This window comes from Bidens hawaiensis, unplaced genomic scaffold (assembly GCF_021521415.1).
Source record: "Bidens hawaiensis isolate Kalapana, Puna unplaced genomic scaffold, B.hawaiensis_p1.1 tig00012199_1, whole genome shotgun sequence".
In the NCBI taxonomy this organism is placed as follows: Eukaryota; Viridiplantae; Streptophyta; class Magnoliopsida; order Asterales; family Asteraceae; genus Bidens; species Bidens hawaiensis.
Window position 1 is genome coordinate 59,955 of NW_027491985.1, and position 20,515 is coordinate 80,469.

Below are 20,515 nucleotides of genomic sequence, written 5' to 3' on the forward strand. Positions count from 1 at the left end.
ATAGTTTCCGTTTCCTCATTACATAATTATAAATTGCTGGAACTTTTAGAACTGCACTTGTTAGCTTATTTTTTTTGTTCCATACTTTGTTGCTCTAGTTTTTGCTGGATTTGTACAACACTTCACAGTCCAACCCGAAAACGTTCAGAAGCAACTAAATCCGGGCAATTTAAATAAACGGTTGAATTTGGAGGTACAATTTTTATAAATTTTGTATTATATTTTGTGTTAATAATTTGAACAGAAATGCCGTTGATAATTTAAAGTGTTTGGACTTGTGAGGAATTTTTATTTACTTGCTAAATCAGTGATTTTTTTTCTTATACAGGTTCTCATTGAGTTTATGAAGAATTTGAACAGAAATCCGTTTATATATATGTACTTCCCCTGTCTGTATACGGTTGCTGGCTCATACATGATGAATATAGTTTGCATTCTTGGATTACAAAGATAAGTTCTTTTCTATGTTTTTAACCATAAGGTTCATTGTTCTTACTACGCTTAGCACTGAATTAACACACAAGATTCAATATTGTAACTTCGTTTGTTCCTGTGTACAGTGTGATGACCTGTACAAGAAAGGGAGAACTATTATGCCTATTGAATTTCAGGTTTGCACTTTGTTTCTTTTCAATAGCTTTTGCTGCATAATCGTCAATTTCATCTGTTCTTGGCATAATTAATGGTTTGTTTTTTCTTTGTATGGGGAGATGGGCGTTTTATTTTTTAGGTCATACAAAAGAACAAGCCATTGGTGGCCAGTTCGATTTGAACATGTTTGGCTATACATCCCCTGTATATGGTTTGCTGTCTTGTACATAATGCAGACAGGGCAGGGCAGGGACGATATAATTTGCATTCTTAGATTACAAAGATAAGTTAATTTCTATGTTTTTAACTATAAGATTCATTGTTTTTACAATGCTTAGACTAGAATTGACTACCTCATTCATAAACTATAAATCACACAAGATTCAGTGTTGTAACTTCGTTTGTTCCTGTTTACAGTTTGACGACTTGCACAAGAGAGGACTATCAAATTTCAGGTTTGAAGCAACTTTGTTCCTTTTTAATAGCTTTTGTTGCATAATCATCAAATTTCATATGTTCTTAGCATAGTTCATGAGTTTCTGAAAAGTATTAATGTTTATTTGCACCTTTAGGTTAATTGAAATTCTGGGCAGGAAGGTACCAAGTAAAGCATAAAAGCAAAATAACAGCCAAAACATACGCATATGGCTAATTTGTTTAGTTAGTCGATTTATTATTAGTATTAGTTCTTTCTTATTTTGGTCTGCATTTTATAAGCAGTTTATAAGAACACATTTGAATATAAATCTAGGCTTGGTAGATCAATTAATGAATTTTGTTTAGAAGAAAACTGTCACAAGGGTAGAATAATGTTGTGAGTACAGTTAAAAGTTTAAGTTTTCTTTTCCACAATATATATATGCACACACTTTTTGCTCATAAATGGTTCGTGTCAAATATGGTTGCAACAAGTATTGTAGTATAGGCTCTATACATTGAGTTTACACCTATGAACCCATTTCCTTTTAAACTGCTTATTTATTTATTTATTTTTTATGTCATTTGTTCTCTGTTATGTGTTTTCACATTTATTATTCTATTTTCTAAAGCCTGATCCTTGTTCTTTCCTGCATTTTTGAATTATGGTGGCCTTCACGAGCCTACGATTAACAAGCTTGAATTATCTCCCGATGAAAGTCTCACAAAGGTATCGGTTTATTTTAGTCTTTTCAGCCTTATATATGATCTGACTTCAAACATTTGTGGGAAACATTTGGACAGGTTGACATTTTTAAACCGGGGATGAGAAAAGCTTAAATGCAAAGATAAGTTCATTTGTGGGTATAAATGTCATAAATTTGATTGAAGATGGGTATATTTGGTAGGTCAGTTTCTTGCTTTAGCTCGTTCTGCATGACTTTAGATTTGACATGTTTTGATGTTGATTCTGGTGGGAAAATGTCAAAATGATCATGTGAATTGTTACATTTTTGTTATTGACATCAAGTTTCTCTACTTGTCAGTGTTGGGGGGGGGGGGGTTCTGGCATTGTTAGTTTTCATTCGCATATTATTCTAGACTATAAATATATAGAACCTATTGGACAAGTGGTCACTTCGCTTTATATGTGCAATATCTTGGTGAGAATATTGGTATTACTTAGGGTTTGCATATTGTTTTGCAGGTAGTCGAGTTGTTTCTCATGGGACCATTTTACACTTACCTCAGTGGGCGTTGTTGTATTGCTGGTGTACGTTGGATGTTATCAGGTACAAGGGTTGTACCTCCTCAATCTATCTTGATGCAAAGAAGTCTGCAAATTACTCAAAAAGGGTAGCTTTTTAGTGCAGATACAAGTGAGGACATAATTCTAGGGTCTACAATATATATTAGCAGGTCTTCACATTAAGATTCGGTGAGTTCTTTTAGTTTCTACTTTCTGTTTTACTTTAGTGTTTGTAGTGATTTGGTTTAAATTTTAACATGAATCGAGTTTGGGGGGGGGGGGGTAAACTTGACTATGAGATTGCAAATTTATGGTTTTCAACATTTTTAAGTTTGTGATTCTTGAATATCATATTTTGGTATGTCTATTAATTTACAGAGCTCTCCTCCAAGCTTGGTATTCGTAAAAAAAGGTTATGCTCTTGTCAGTTTCTGGTTCAAAAGCAACCCGGCGGGTAATTGTGTCAACTTTTTTTCTTAAGTCTGATCTATCTTCTATACCTTGCATTTTAAACTTAGATACAATTTGACATCTAACTTTTGTGGACAACGTTTGAACAGGTTGAAGTTTTGAACCAATGATGAGAAGCACCAGCATAAGGTGGCTGTATACGGTTTGCTGTCTTGTACATAATGCAGGCAAGGCAGGGCAGGGCAGGGGATGATAAAGTTTGCGTTCTTAGATTACAAAGATAGGTTCATTACTATGCTTAGTGACAGAATTAACTACCTCGTTAATAATACGCGCAAGATTCAATATTGGGGAACCGGGAAACCATGGACCAAACGAACTCCGATTGAACTTATTCCAGCGGCGATGGAACTGACTCGTCGAAACTTAACATATTTATAGGGTTTAGATTTCAGGGTTTAGATTTTAGGGTTTAGTTTTTGGGGTTTAGATTTTAGGGTTTATCTTAGTGTTTAGATTTTAGGGTTAGCATTAAGGTTTAGAAGTAGAGTTTCGGGTTAGGTTCTCACATATTTGGTTAAGGTTTGACAAGCCGGTTCAAACGCCGCTGGAATGAGTTTAATCGGAGTTCGTTTGGTCAATGGTTCCCCACTTTTTTGTGGTTCCCTAGTGAACCTCTCTCTCTCTCTCTATATATATATATATATAAAATCTATCCCCGCACATGGGCCGACCCTGTTCACATATCCAGTGATGCTGAGAATTCCATATTTGGTTTCATTTCACTATACTTGATTTCATTTACTTGCAGTTGTCAGGGTTTAAAAAGGGAGCATGTACTGGATTCGGATTCCACAACAATAACGTCTACGCCACATCAAACTTGTAAATTTTATATTGTATGCTTGTGTTATTAATTTGACAGAAATGCAGTTTATAATTTCTAGTGTTTGGTCTTGTAATGTTTCTTTTTTTTTTTTGGTTTTTGTCATCCAGGTATCAGGTTCTGGTCATGGCCTCCGAGTGACTTTATTTTAAAAATATGTGCATCCCCTGTTTACGATTTGCTGTCTTATACATAATGCTGGCAGGGCAGGGGCAATATAGTTTGCATTCTTTGATTACAAAGATAAGTTCATCTCTATGTTTAAGATTTGTTGTTCTTACTAGTCTAAGCGCTATAATTAACTACCTCTTTCATAATTATACACACAAGTTTCAATATTAAAACTTAGCTTGTTCCTGTTTACAGTGTGATGACTTGTACAAGAGAGGGAGAACTATTGAATTTCAGGTTTGAATCAACTTTGTTCCTTTTTAAAAGCTTTTGTTGCTAGCATAATTGTTCCTTTTTAAAAGCTTTTGAAAAGCATTTGTATTTAGAGTCGTAAATCCATAAGTCCGCTTCAATATTTAAAGGTAAACTGTTCCTGATGACTGATTTAAACCATAGGTGCATGGAAGTTTCTGTCTCTGGTTCAAAAGCAATCTGTAACTGTGTCATTTTGATCTCTATTATATCTCCTGGTGGATTTTTCGCAAAGGTAATGGTTATTATTCGTAAAGGCTTAAATATGATCCGCGACATATAACTTTTGTGCTAAACAGGTTTGCTGGCTTATACATGATGGATATAGTTTGCATTCTTGGATTACAAAAGATAAGTTCTTTTCTATGTTTTAAGTGTAAGGTGCATTGTTCTTACTACACCTAGTCCTAGAACTTAACTACCTCATTCATAAACTATAAAACACACAAGATTTAATATTGTGACTTCGCTTGTTCCTGTTTACAGGGTGACGACCTGTACAAGAAAGGGAGAACTATTATGCCTATGAGTTTTTAAAAAGTAAGGACTTCAATAATCAAATATTTTGCATAGAAGATGAGCACTGTTAGGTTAATGTTTTTTTTTCCCCCTTTTTCCTCTTTGTATGGGGAGATGGGTGCTTCATTCTATAGGTCATACAAAACATAGTTTTGAGAAGTATAAACTTTTGTTGCATAATAGTCTATTTCATCTGTTCTAAACATAGTTTTTGAGAAGTAGAGTCTAATAATATACTATTTGCATGCATAATAATAAGCACTTATGGAGATGATTTGGCTGCAATTCCGGGTGCAATTACAGATCTAACTTCTTGCATTGGACTAAAAGGGAATGTCCCCAGGTAAGCACCTCTTCTTTTAAAACAGACTGCTTCACGGCTCTTATTTTGACTTCTTTCACTCAAACATTATCTCAGTTATAAATCAGTCTCTTAAGTTACAACATACGTAGAGGCAACCAGATTAGCAAACACCACCTAGTAAGTTCACCACTTTCTCTTAGAAGCTATATATATCTGTGTTTTTTTTTTATTCGATTCATATGCTAGTCTAATAGTTACGGCTTGTGTGCTGCTATGATAACTAATTATTTAGATGAGTGTGATAGTGTAACAAAGGTACTAGAATATTTACTTAAACCCCATATGCCTGAAATTTGAAAGAGATCCAAAGTATTAATTTGAAATCATGTCCGAAATATCCTATGAAACATGGTTTAATTCTAGTTTAGACTTCTATGGGTATACCAAGTAAAGCTTAAAAGCAATATAACTGCTCAAACATACACACATGGCTAGCTTGTTTTTTTAGTTCATTCATAGTGAATAGGCATGGCGAATGTGACCCGTTAGGGTTATTATGGGTTAAGTAAAATGTATAATGGGCCAAATTGGAACGAATTCAGAATGGGTCAAAGATAAAAATGGGTGAAAATTGGCAGAAAAATGTTTAACCGAGCGGCGATACTAGCGTAACCAGACCAAAATGAAACACGAAAAACAACGAAAAACGACTGAAACGATTATAAGAAACTGGCCAAAACATTTAGGCTTGAAAATAGGTATGTTACGGTTTCTGTCCCCAGTAAATTCCTTTGTCTTTTGACAGAGTACATTATACAAAATCTAATAATCAGTCCTATCGAACAGTATTCATGATCAGGCGTTGAAACAGCCAATTGTGAATGCGCCTCTAGTTTATAAGAAATTAAGATCACATATTTTAATAGAAATTTAGGCTTGAAAATAGGTATGTTACGGTTTCTGTCCCCAGTAAATTCATTTGTCTTTTGACAGAGTACATTATACAAAATCTAATAATCAGTTCTATCGAACAGTATTCATGATCAGGCGTTGAAACAGCCAATTGTGAATGCGCCTCTAGTTTGTTCATTTTTTTAAATAATATCTAAAAGTATGTGTAAGAAGACGATTTCAGTTAAGTACAAACTGTTCAGTAGTTACTTATACTAACCTGGTAATTTCAGTAGTTAGTGTAAGTACAAACTGTTTACACGGAACTAACTGAACCACATGAATGGCATTCAAGTTGTCAATTTGTTTAGAGGATACTTATGCTTTAGCATACTCTCTCTCAACAGATTCAAGCCTAAACATCAGGAATAAACACAGAAATTATGTAGCAATGGAGATCCAAGCTTGTAACATATATTAAGAAAGCAACTGCTACATAATAAAACTATATGCCTATTGGCAACCAAAAATGAGGTTGGGTTGCTGAAATGAATTAAAAGAAAGGAAAAACTGAAAAGTAGCAAGCAACCGGGTCAGGTGAACGACCCAAGTTGCAACCCGATATCATTGCCACATGTCAAAAGACGGGTGGCTTAATTTGTTCTTTTGATTTTTTTTTGTCTTGTAAATACTAATACATATAATTTATTTTTTCCTAATAAAATATCTATGTTTTTAAAGCAATCTAAAAACACAGTTTTGTTTAGTTTCTTTTGAACATGTCGGTATAAATTTTATTATAAAGTGAGTTCGTTTAAAAAAAAACCTAAAAACACAGTTATGTTCGATTCATCTATTTTATTAAGTATGTTTGAGGAATATAAATATTATTTATTTTTATTGTTTTTTTAATCTCTTAAATCTTTTCATAAAAAAACCAGCAATTATACATTATATTTATACTAAAACTGGCGTATGCGGAAACCTCCACCAACTTTTTGCTTGGATGTTAGAATTTATTTTGAATATAACCATTGCATCCATGTAACAAATTTTCATGTTGGAGAGCTCGAAGAAGAGGCGAAGCTACATAGGAATCTGTCACATCCAAATATTGTTGCTGAGGCTTGGACCCGTGTTAGTTTTGGATCGGTAAGAAACCATTTCTCTTCTCTCCTTGGTAAATTCATGTGTCATTTGACTGAATACAAGAAGACGAAAATTATGTTGTAAGATCCAAGCTTGTATAACATATATTAAGAAAACAACTGCCTTGTTTTCAATGCAGAACCGAACATTTTACCTTTCAACATTGTTAATCATCACTATAAAACATGTTACACCAGTACTTATGTATTAGATCACAAACCATGTATCTCAGTCCACTCAAGAAACAGAAATATATATGCAATATTACTTGGTATCTTTTAAATGGTTCTTATTCATTTCAAATACCCCTTTCTCAAATCTGCATTGCTAATAACTGTTAACTAGTTTTCTCCTTAACTACTTAAGCTTTCAATAGTCACTGAAAATGCATTTTATTTGATTGTCTTCTTCATGTGAAGAGTTGCTTTTGCCTATAAATGTTTTCAGGCGTGTAAGTTATAGACTACTCCGTGTGTACCATGTTAAACTTAAAATCATGATAACCAACAGCAAACCTAAGCTTGGCAACACTGTGGGGTTGGTCGGGTAACGAGTCATTTCAGGTTCAGTTCAAAATAGAGCGATTAAGTAAAAAGTTCAATTTAGTTCATGTTAGAGCAGGGTGTTTTAAAATTTTTAACACAACCGTTCCAGAAACATAAGCTAAGCCTTTGTATTGATATCTGCTTCTTAACACGCTCTTTTGAGACCTTTGAAATTACCTTTTATCGAATACGTTTAGGTCCTTGATAAAAGATAAAGGAAAATTGGATTTTAATGATCATAGAAATAAAATACAAGTTGTGTGGGTCCCATCAACACTCAACACAAGCGCTACATGTTCTTCAAATAAAAACTCCTGTGAAACCTGCATTTTTCGGCAACAACCCCATCGACTGAAACCACAATAAAAACCGACACACACCTAACTTGTTTAACGTTTTTAGAGTTAGCTTCAATTTTCAAGGTGAGGTTAGGAACTTAATAGCTTTATTTTTGACATTTAATATAATAATAGCATTTGGCCTATGAACTTTTTTCTTTATTTAATTTACTTTACAATTTTATATTGATTTGATTATTTAATTTGGTATCTTATTATTAATCTTTTTAGAATTTTTGACAACCGGTTACACTTAATCATTAAAGAACATAAAAGCTATTCAAAAGAAATTTGAAATCTTATTAAGTAGTAGAAATGTTACTTTTAAAAGATAAGAGTGTGGATACAATACAAACCGAGTTTAATGTAAGAACAGATCATGTGCGTCCATCTTTTTGATTTAGGGATGAGATTTGTGGCACATTAGCAAACTAATATTACACTATTAAAAGGAAGGAATTCGGTGCATTATTAAATAAAGAAACCACAAAAAAATCCATAAAAATCCGCTACCACCATAATTTGACGGATAGAGAGATCAAATTCAAAATGAAGAAGAAAAATTTGAATAATTTAGTTAACTAAGCGTGATGACATTTTTTTTAATGTGTTGTTATTAGTTTTTATCTTTTATGAATTTAATAAATATTTATGCTGTTGTAGGGTAACTATAAACTAACTTTTATATGTCGTAATTATAAACAATTAATTAATTAATAATAATAATAATAATCATAGCACTTTCGTAAAAAATATAATAGCACTTCCATATAATATATAATAATAATAGCACTTTTATAACAACACATTCGTAACTATTTTTGTTGTCACAACCCTACCAATGTAATAATAGCCCTTTTGTGAAAATATAATAGCACTTTCATATAAAAGAAAAAAAAAGTAGTACTTTTAAAAATATATCTATACTATATATAATATATGAGACATGGGTAAATTAAAACACTTGATTTTAAGAGTTTTATAAATGCTAATACATAAAGTACATATGTAAAAAGGGATAAACTTGTCTTTTAAACACAATTCACCTAACTTATATGTTTGCACCCTCATCTTTAACCATATTATGTATTTAATTCTAATTTTAAACTAACTTCCCACCACGATTTTGAAACAACCATAATTTTTTCGTACGCTGATATTTTTGGAAAAAAAGTGCACCATAAAATCGAGCATTTTTTTTCTCTTCAATTTGAGTATGATATTGTTATAATTTTTTTAGTTTTTAAAAAATCAATATGCTACGTAGGGGTGCTCAATGCCGGTTTTCGATGGTTTGTAAGTTAAACTTTTGAGCCCAACCATTAGTATCAATTTTTCATCGTCCAAAACAAAAATAGAATCATTGAAAATTGAAACCAAATCGTTACCAACTCTCTTATATTTAACAAAACCAGAAAAATAATAATTTTATCAACATAAATGGTAAAGATTAATTGAAGGCCTAAGATGCGAAATTATAACAAGAACTAAGATTACAAAAAATCATAATGGAATTAGGTTAATTTAAAGTTGTAATAGTCAAGTTTACTTGTATTAAAATAGAGTTTGTTCAATTATATCTTAACTATCTATCTATCTACCTATTCTAATAAAATAAAATAACTGTGGACACGTGTCAGTTTGTGGTTAAGGCTCATAATTTTTTTCCCTCCAAACTAATAATTATGTCATAAATCAATAATTATTCACTTTCCTTTTACACTCCATTTATATTATATATATATAACATTATTAAATTATTTACTTTCCTTTAACTCTATTTTATTATATATAATATACATTTTTATAAAAATAAATATTCTTATAATTTATAAATATATGCTTTAAATCTATCTATTTATTTTTTAGTTAATTTTACTTAACTATATATATATATATATATATATTAAAATGTAATAATATATACCATTCACTTTCATATATAATAACGTTTATCATAGTCAGTTTCTCAGTCTTTTTTTATTAATGATTGTTCAGGTTTGTGGGACTTAAATTTGATTAATATTTTATAACATGTAACAAAATATTTTGTTATTATTAATTTTATCCTAAGTAATTAAATTAATCATGTGATTAAAAAAATGGAGCATTCTAGAACCTTCTATATTAACCTTGTTCCACAATTAAATTTATCCAATTCTTATAACTTAAAAAAAAAGTCAAAAAAATAAAATAAAATAAAAAGGGCCGTGCACTTTTGAATGCACACACATATCTATTTTTTTATTTATTATTATTGTATATATTATTATTATTATCATTATTATAATTAGTTTATCTCTTAAGTTTTAAACAAGTTTTATCTCTATCTAAATCATATTCAAACATCAACTTTTGGCCTATAAATAGAGGCCCTCATTCTCATATTTTTTTCACACCAAACCTCATTCTCTCTAAGCATAATCAAGTAAGTTTTACATGTTTTCTTAGTTATTCTTCATATATTTTTGATTTTGATCTTGTTCTTTTGAATTTCTTTTAGTTTGTTCCTATGTTCTTGAGTTTTCTTTTGAATCTTCATAATTGTTCATATACTCTCACCATGATCATCATAAATTGTTAATAAAACCCTTACTTTTTGCTCTAAAAGATTATGATGATCATGTTATTCCAAGAAATCATAATTGTTTTCTCATAATCTTGGATCAAATTATAATTTTTCCATGAACAACTATGAATATTCTTATGATCTTCAAAAAAAAACTCATAAAGTTATCATAACTAAAAATTATATTTACATAATTGGTCCTTATACTTTCATAAATGTCAATAAATATCCTAAATTATAATATTTACACTTTAAACCCTATACTTTCATAAATGTTAATAAATATCCTAAACTATAATATTTACACTTTGAATCCTACACTTTCTTAAATGCCAATAAACACCCAAACTATATGATATTACACTTTTAACCTCGTACTTTATTATTTATGAAAACCATTCTAAAAAATTTTGAGTTAGTATACAAATAGAGTATAAACCGGGTATGTATGTATCTAACAAGCAAACGGTTCTGTCTAAGGCAAGAGTGGCGTAAATAATCCCATTGGACCCGTGACTCTTACCTGGGAATCAACTTGCTGGAGGTCATGCTCTTGGTTTAGAACATTCTAGTATGCTACACTCTAACTAATTTAAAAATCAAACTTAATCTAGGGCATCCCGTAACCGGTTCAACAAACTCTTGCTCGTGTTCGTGTTCATCCGTCAAGCAAGGTGAGTTCGTAGCCCCTTTTACATGCTTTTAAACGTTTTATAATTCGGGGTGGAACATGCATAATCAACTTGTTTTACATGCTATTTGATTCAAGCTTTATTTCATTATATTCGTTATGTGTAATCATTACAAGTGTATACTTAATCGCATGTACAACCATTAACTTTGTTAAGCCCGTGGTAGTATGATGATAGATCTATTGGCCCGACCCGCCCACTCAGGCCTCGGGTAGAAGCCTGTGTGTTCAGAATCCGACGATCGTTAAACATTAAACATAATAGTCTAATCACAACTCGCTAAACGTGTCAGAGGTTTAGTTGTAATCACTAAAGTATACAAAGTAACTTAACACATATGGAATGTTTTCAACATAAAACTTATTTTTTTTCAAAACCTATGTTCTCACCAACTATTTTTAGTTGACACTCTCGCATGTTTTTCAGGTGATGGAAATTAAGTTATGAAGTTTCATATAGGGCATGAGTCAGACTTAGAAGTTGAATGAATAAAGTGCTATGTCATATTTTCTATTTGGATTATATTTGAATAATTCGTTGGTTTCTTTTAATAGGAGTTTTTACATTTAATACCATGTGCATGATTTCAATCTACGCACGCCCCGGCGTTTCTGCCTTCGGCCGGGGGGTGTGACAGGGCGAGATAAGAATGAAAAGTCTGGTAATATATTAAATAATATGAAATGTATCACAAATATCAAGTTTAGATCCCGGAAGAGATCAATATAAATCTGAAGTCAAATATGTCATACATTTATAAAGAGTAACTAAATAGTTACTAGATGCATTCATAAAACACATATAGAGTGACATTGTCACATATACCAGTATCAAATTCATTTGCTCGAATTAAAGTAATCAAAATAAGATTACCATACAAAGATTACGTGGAAGACAAATTGGTTCCAAAGATAAAACCCACAAAACTCGAATGAGCAAAGTAATGCAGTTGGTGTAACCCTAGAAGAGGTTACTTGTAAAACCATATAAGAGGTTATTAATATAATACCATGTTGGGTAAATGTCCCAGAAGAGACTAATATATTTCTAGAAGGAAATACTAAAACCCTGGAAGAGGTAAATGTTCTAGAAGAGACTAATATGGTTTATAAAGTTCTAGAAGAAACACCGGTATTAAATCGATATGAGATCTCTACAAATTATGTACAAAGGTACAATATGGAACCTACATGTAATGCGCGCTAATGAAATACTTGCATATGCTATAGCTACAGATGTAATCGATGAGAAAGATTACGAATCTAAAACTCTGTAAGAGTGTATATACACAGAGATGACTGCCAAAATGGCAAAAGGCCCTTAAGGCTAAACAACAATTGTATGACAAGCAAAACGTTTTCAAACCTGTAGTTCAAACATCCATAGACGTCAAACCAATAGGTTATAAATGGGTGTCTTTATATATAAAAGAAACGAAAAGAATGAGATTTGCGATGTATGGCACGACTTGTAACACAATGGTTGTTTTCCCAAATCCCAGTAGTTGATTATGAGGAAACGTATTCCCCTGTAGTGGATGCAATAACCATTAGATGTTTTAATCAGCCTCGCAATTTCAGAAGGACTTAAGATAAAAGTTATGTATGTTATCATTGTATATTTGTACGTGGCAATTGAACATTACATATACATGAATATCCCTGTAAGGATAAAAATGCCCGAAGCATTAAAAACATTACCCCGAGATATGAATCTAAGATTTTTATATGGTCTCAATAAAACTAGTCGTATGTGGTACAAACGACTCTATAGACATCTTAATAAAGGGTATGAGTTTGGTCAAATGAGTCATATGCATTTATCATAATTCCATTCTTAAAAGTTCATATAATCGCAATTTACAGTGATGATATCCTACATCATCGAGAGACTCTGTCGAACTATTTAAGAGAAAATTTTGATATGCAATAACTTGAAGCAACTATATTAATCCTCGACCAGCAGTTTGAGTATATGTGTAATTACATATTTGTTTGTTAATCAAATTACATCCAGAAGATGTTAGCATATTTTATACGAGCAAAGTTGATTCACTAAGCCCACTCGTGATTGGTTGATCGCTATATATATACATATGGATCCTAAAAGAGGGATAATGCGTACTTGGTCCAGAAGTACCATGGCTAAACGTGATCAATGCCCTAATGTATCTTATAAATATCACGATATTAGCATTGCTTTCTCAATATATGTGCTAGTGAAACATAAGTGTAGTTTAACATGTTGTACTCTTTTTCCCTTCACTAAGTTTTTCCTATTTCGTTTTCTTAGTAAGGTTTTTAACGAGGCAACATAACTGATACAATAGCATCAGTTTATCTTATAGGTCCTGAAGTACTGATTTAACATCATCCTGAAGCATGTTGTTTGTTATGTACAATATGGGCGATGTACGATTTTTTTCCCCGTAGCTATGGTTTTGTCCCACTGGGTTTTCCTAGCAAGGTTTTTAGCGAGAAAGTATCATTAAGCATATCAAATGATAAGACTCGAGACATGGATTTGTTCCATAAAGAAAATACATAGTCCCATGTTATGTTTATGCAGGATATCTATCAGACTTGCACTGAGCTTGGCTATAATTCTAATACGCTTTCACTTATAAAGGTCAATGATCCAACACTTACAAGAGGCAACATAACCTAATCCAGCAGTATTAGTTAATATCGGTCTAGAAGAACCGAGCCAACATTATCCAGTAGTGTAATGTTGATAGTGTATAATATAAATGTATGAGGGGGAGAGTATTATAAACACATACATTTATGACCCAACCTAATGTTTTATGGGCTGATGTAATCAGTCCATGTGTCTTTATAAAAAGATCATACTCAAAGTTTACCATAATAGCAGTTTATGTTGATGATATCAACATAATAGGATCTCCTGAAGAGATAGAGAAAGTTGCCTAATTATTAAAGAAAGAATTTGAAACGGAAGATCTTGTCTTGACAAAATTATGCCTCGGCCTGAAGTTTGAGCATCTGTGCAATGGCACATTCATCCACCAGTCAAACTACATCCAGAAGATGTTAGTTCGTTTCAATATGACTAAAAGGCCATCCATTTAGCGTACCTATGGTTCATCGACCGCTGGATCCACATAAAGATCCATACCGCCCTCAGGAAGAGGGAGAAAAAGTACTTGGTCCAAAAGTACCATACTTTAACGCAATCAGTGCCCTTATGTACCTTGCAAATAACACGCGACCTGATATTGCATTCGCTGTACATGTACTAGCAAGATACAACTCAAATCCAACACATAGACATTGGACTGGAATAAAACATATATTTCGATATCTTCGCGGGACACAAGACTTAGGTCTTTTCTATTAAAAGAATAAGCTGTTGGGTATGCTGATGCTGGTTATCTATCAGATCCACATAAAGCAAGATCTCAAATAGAATTGATAGCACTATATGATGCCGGTCGAGAATGTGCATGGTTAAGGTCAATGAATAATCACATACAAGAAGCATGCGGATTAGAACACATCAAGAAAGAGCCGACAGTTATCTATGAAAACAATGCTGCTTGTATAGCTCAAATCAAAGAAGCCTACTTCAAAGGTGACAGAACAAAGCACATCTCACCAAAGTTCTTCTCAACATATGACTTGCAGAAAGAAGGGGAAATTGAAGTTCGTCAGATCAAGTCAAGTGAAAATCTAGCTAACTTATTCACAAAATCTTTACCTAGAAGCAGTTTCGAGAAGTTATCACCAATGATCGAACTTCAAAAATTGAAAGACATTAGTTAAATTGAGGGGGGGCACTATACACGTTGTACTCTTTTCTCTTTTCCTTGACTAAGTTTTGTCCCATTGGGTTTTCTTAGTAAGGTTTTTAACGAGGCGACATAACTAATCTAGAAGTGTCAGTTTATTCATAGGTCCTGAAGTACCTAATTAACATTATCCTGAAGCATGTTGTTAATAGTGTATAATGAACGGTAATGTATATATGAGGGGGGAGTATTATAAAATCATATATACATTATTTGTGTATATGGTAGTTATGGTAGTTATTTGGTGGTTATATTCTTATATATAGTTTATGTATTAAACATTATGTATGATCTTCATTCAAGAATATACAAAGTCTTTCCATATTTCTCTCTGGTTTATTACATGCATCACTTTATGGATATTTTTTTTCAAATTATGTTTATTTTATTCGCACTTATGATATTTTTTTTTCTTTTTCAAATTATGGATTTTTTTCTTTCCTACTTGAGATTTGTTTTTTTTATTTATAATTTAATGAAATTTTAGTTTTTAAATTTGAGTATCTATAATATATATTAACGAAAACCCAAAAATTCTATGTGTCGCGATGTGGTCGCTCCCCCCTTTTATGGAAGCCACCAGATTTCTTGATTTTTAAATGGAGACCTCTCATTGATTTAACCCAAATTCATGGGTATGGGTCCTACCAAAACCAGATAGCTCTTAAACGGGTTATAACATCTCATTAAATTAAAAATCAATCTTACCAATTATTTGATATGAAAATCCTACAAAATAGGAATATACTAAAATTTAATATCCAATTTAAAAAGAAAAAGATATTATTATAAATAATAAACAATTTTATAGTAAAAAACATAAGCGGGTCATATGTCACCAAATCCAGATAACTTTTAAACGGGTTATAACATATCATTTATTTATGAAAGCCTTTTATCATCAAACCCTAAGTATATTATTAACTTTCTTACAATAAAGAAAATTAAAATACAAAAAATAAATATTAAAAAACAAAAAATGTAAAACAACCATTCTCTCAAGCCATTAGATTACTTTATTTGTAAATGAAGGTTTCTCAATTCTCACGCATTTGACCCGAATTCACGGGTAAAGGTCTCACCAAACCCATATAGCTCTTAAACGGGTTATAGCATCTCATTATATTAAAAAATAATCTCATCAAATATTTGATATTAAAATCCTATAAAATAGAAATATACTAAAAATTAATATCTTATTTTATTTTAAAAAAAGATATTATTTATAATTAAGAAACAATTTTATAATAAAGAAAATAAACGGGTAATGGGTATCACCAAACCCAGATAGCTTTTAAACCGAATTATAACATATCATTTATTTGTGAAACTATTTCATCATCAAACCTCAAGTATATTAATTATTAAAATCCCCGTAATATGAGGGATAAAATCCAATAAATAAATAATAAATAAAGAATGATTAAATAATAATTATCTAATAGCCAACAAAGCCCTTCCCATTATATTATCTTTTGGTATTTATGGTTGAGAAAAAAGTATGTTTATGTGGCAACATTTTTTTCGCAACTAAGTCCCTAACCAATCCTGCATAACACATAGTCTTAGGTTAAAATTCATTTTTATGGGTTGCAAAAAATATCAAAAATCTATTGGGTTTAAAACTATTTTACGGTTTAAACAGGTATTTTTGAAAAAAATCAGCGGTTTATGCTTAGCAAACCGCCTAAAAATATCGGACTCTAAATATTGGCTATCTGTTCGGAATTCGGTATAATTGGTTCAACCGGCCCGCCCAAAAATACTGGACTCTAAATAATCTAAAAACTAATCCATGAGAACCGGTTTAGAGTCAAGCATGTTCAGCTGATCAATTTGGTGACAAAAAAAAACCTGGCTTCTTGACATGTTTTTCGTACCACGTTGAGTCTAAAAAGGTTATAGGGAATGCATCGACGAACTTGTTACAAATTGACGGGTTGGGTCGGGTTCAACCCAATTTGGGTTAAATCAGTTTTTTGTTGAACTAGGTCGGTCAGGTTATAAACTTTTACACCTCTACTTGTTATGTCATCCATCTATATACCCCACTTTAGCTCTTTCATTGATGTTTAGGGTTTGTAGAGTGTTGAAGATTGAAGAACATTGTTAGAGTGAATTCATCGATAACTAAACGAGTTTTATTCGACTGATTTCAAACGTTGAGTATATGTAATAAATGGGGGACTTAATACACCGACGACTTGGTCTTGGGTGCAGGTGGTTTGAGAGTCTACGTTGACGCTAATAAACTGAACCTTTTTTTCTTTTCGTACACAAACAAATTGTATTCAGGCATACATCGTGTATTATACAATTCATCATTATGGGGAACGCAGCGTGTGTGTTTGTGGGTTGCATCGATCAAGCTAGCGTTGAAAAATGGCTCAGCCAGGTCTGAATTGGTTCAACCCTTGCGCCGGTCAGTACCTAGCCGGTGTTCTCTCCACCAGGATCCAATCTCTTGAAGTCAAAATCGAGACCAAAACCAAGGTTTATTCTTAGGGTTTGTGATTATTCCTATGGATTCTTATAGCATCAATTGTTCGGTGTTAATTATAACAAGCTAGGGTTAGGGTTAGGGTTAGGGTTAGGGCGAAGACCAAATTTAAACTCTTGATCGTCAATTATCAAAACTTTAGGCCTTTTTACTGCTACATCATTGACTAAGCTTCAGCTCAGCTTGTTTTGTTTTGTTTGTTATTTATTATTATAACTAACTAACTTACATTTGTTTCTCAATTATTTTTATATATTTTGAGCTTTCTCAATTATTTTTTATCGATCTAATCTTGAGTAGCTCTTGGGTGGTACAGCTCGTGTGCACCCCTGCACGCAATTAATCAGAGTAATCATATTTCATGATCGTCCATTCCATAAAGGTTGAAGATTGTAGTATACATTCACAATGAACTTAAAATCACATGAAAATTTCAGGATTAAAACACAATATAGGTGGACAAATTTGTGTGAAAACATGTTTAGAAGCCGCAAAAATTTTATAAACCATGTGTTTTAGTCTTGAAACTTAAAAAGATTTATATTATTTAACAATTTTTTTATTTGCAGGACAATGTATTCGTGCAAATAATTTCATCAATTCAGTACCGAGTAATCAAGCAAAGTGCCGATGATGCATTCTACGAGTTGCAGAACCCTGCTGAACAAATTCAAGCTTATGTTTTTGATGGTAAATATCACATTTTTTGTCCAAAATTGTAAAATCTTTAATAAAAATCTTGTTCTTTTAACAATGACTTTCGTCTCAGTTGTACGAGCACAAGTTCCAAGAATGACCTTGGATCAACTCTTTGAACAGAAAGATGAAGTTGCAAAAACTGTATTGGAGGAACTTGAGAAGGTATATTACTATATTGTATTAACAATATATTTTTGGTTTAGAACCATATGAAATTACACTTATGTCCCTAATATATCAGGTGATGGGAGAATATGGATACACGATAGAGCACATTCTAATGGTGGATATTATACCTGACCCCTCTGTGCGTAGAGCAATGAATGAAATCAATGCAGGTACTTATTTGATCTTACCTAATTTGGTTATTAATCTATTTTGTGTATTTAATGTTTATGAGTGAAAATAATAATATCTGCAGCACAAAGGCTTCAACTTGCTAGTGTATACAAGGGTGAGGCTGATAAGATTCTTCAAGTTAAGAAAGCGGAAGCCGAGGCTGAAGCTAAGTATTTAGGGGGGGTAGGTGTTGCAAGACAGAGACAAGCAATAACAGATGGATTAAGAGAAAATATATTAAATTTTTCACATAAAGTTGAAGGTGCATCTGCAAAAGAGGTGATGGATCTTATTATGATTACACAGTATTTTGATTCTATTAAAGATCTTGGGAATTCATCAATCAATACAACTGTCTTTATACCACACGGACCGGGCCATGTTAGAGATATTGGTGATCAGATTCGGAACGGGCTCATGGAGGCGAGAGCGGGTGCCAGTGACTAACTTTGCGGGTTTGCAATTTTCGTATAACGGGTCTTGTTTGTTTTTATATATATGTGTGTCCAGAATAAAGAAAAAAACAGTTATAAAGTTGAGGTAATTTGTCATAGTTTGTTTTATTGATGTTCACTTGGTCTTGTTGGTTTTATTGTCAGTCCTTAATGATTCTGATATAAAAGAACAATTGATGTGTATAAGATATGGTTTAGTTTTTTTAAAGTTTTAATGGATTATGGAATTTCTTTATAGTTGGTTATAAATGGCCAAAATTTGGTGTTTTATTTTCTATTTGTATACTCTGTTGCCATAAGGTCTGCAAGGCAGTTCAGGCTAAATTTTGAAAAATTAGTGGATTAATTATTATCTGTTGGGGAATATCAGGAATAAGAAACTTGGATTTTCTTAAAATCGTTTAGAATTTTCAGATTGAAACCATTTGGTGGTTCTCTCAAATATCTCAATCAAATACAACTCAAACCCTCAGAGTGTGATCAAGCACTAGTAAGAATGTGCGAGTGAATTCTATGAACCGACATAATGAATGGATATGCAGTTTAAGGTTTGGTAATCGCCTTGATTAAATTCTATGAACCGACATAACAAATGGATATGCGGTTTTAGATTTGGTAATCGCCTTGGCAATTACCATTTTATATTTTAAATATATCATAAAATCCATTGCCACATGGACCATGCTACAAGGAGCGTTGTCCCTGGACCGCCGCCAAAGGGGCACCACCTCCTCGAAATCCCCGTTAGTTAGGGGATTCGCCCCTAACATCGTAAGAAACTAAAACAAGCGTGCACTCCACACCTACTGACTTGTTTAATGTGTATCATGATTTACATTGGTTGACAAGTCAATCCAATTACACTAAAATATCTTACATTACCAAATGAATGAATTTTCACATATATGATTAAGCATTTTATGAATCAAAACATAATAAAAACTTTTAAATTTAGAAGTAAAATAATAAAATTGAAAGCGATCATTTTACCACCCAAGGGATTTGAACCATAACTGGTCAGCAAAACCTTATCCAACTCTCTAATACCACTAGGTCAAAGACCATTTGATATCCTTTTCAGTTTGCGAGTTGAAGTTTAAGCCTTCTTACACTTTTAAGAAATAATATATTTATTATTATTAATGATATTTACGCATATAATGTAAGAAGTAAATGTAGCCGGGTAACGTTAAACTGTATATTTTCTGTATTTCTGGACGAATGCAACAGAAACGTCATCGAAGCATATACATAACTATAGACAAAAACTAAAAATATCAACAATATTTAATATCGGGGCCATTTTAAGAAAATGTAACTAATCAAATATCTTGAAAATGGTCCCCTGTTTTCCTTTTTCAATACATGAGTTCGAAAGTATATCGAAAAGATTTATCTTGATTACAAACCAAAACATAACAAAACAAAAATATAGCCTGCTAAATAAAATACGTAAAAACAGGTTTGTCTAAGATATATATGTCCAATCCAATTAAACGTCATGGTCTATTTATAATTAATCACCCTCTAAAACCCCAAACAAGATATGATTTAAATTCATAACAGTCGCGAAAAACTTCAAGCTGACATGCATACTTCAGTAGATGCATGATACTACAACTAGAAAAAATGCAGACGTATAACAGAATACATTTAAATGTCAGTGTAGACCTGCTCTGACTACTTTTGTGAGTGTTACACCTGCCCAATCCAGTCAAAAATATTTA

At 32.1% G+C, this 20,515-nt stretch overlaps 1 pseudogene across 1 annotated transcript; it reads left to right on the forward strand.

Moving 5' to 3' along the window:
- The first annotated feature begins 17,121 nt into the window (after nt 1–17,121).
- On the forward strand, nt 17,122–18,849 carry LOC143540320 (protein PPLZ12-like; annotated as a pseudogene). Its single transcript, XR_013136579.1, has 5 exons — nt 17,122–17,288; nt 17,865–17,985; nt 18,065–18,156; nt 18,236–18,332; nt 18,416–18,849. The product of XR_013136579.1 is annotated as a protein PPLZ12-like (transcript).
- The last annotated feature ends 1,666 nt before the right edge of the window (nt 18,850–20,515 follow it).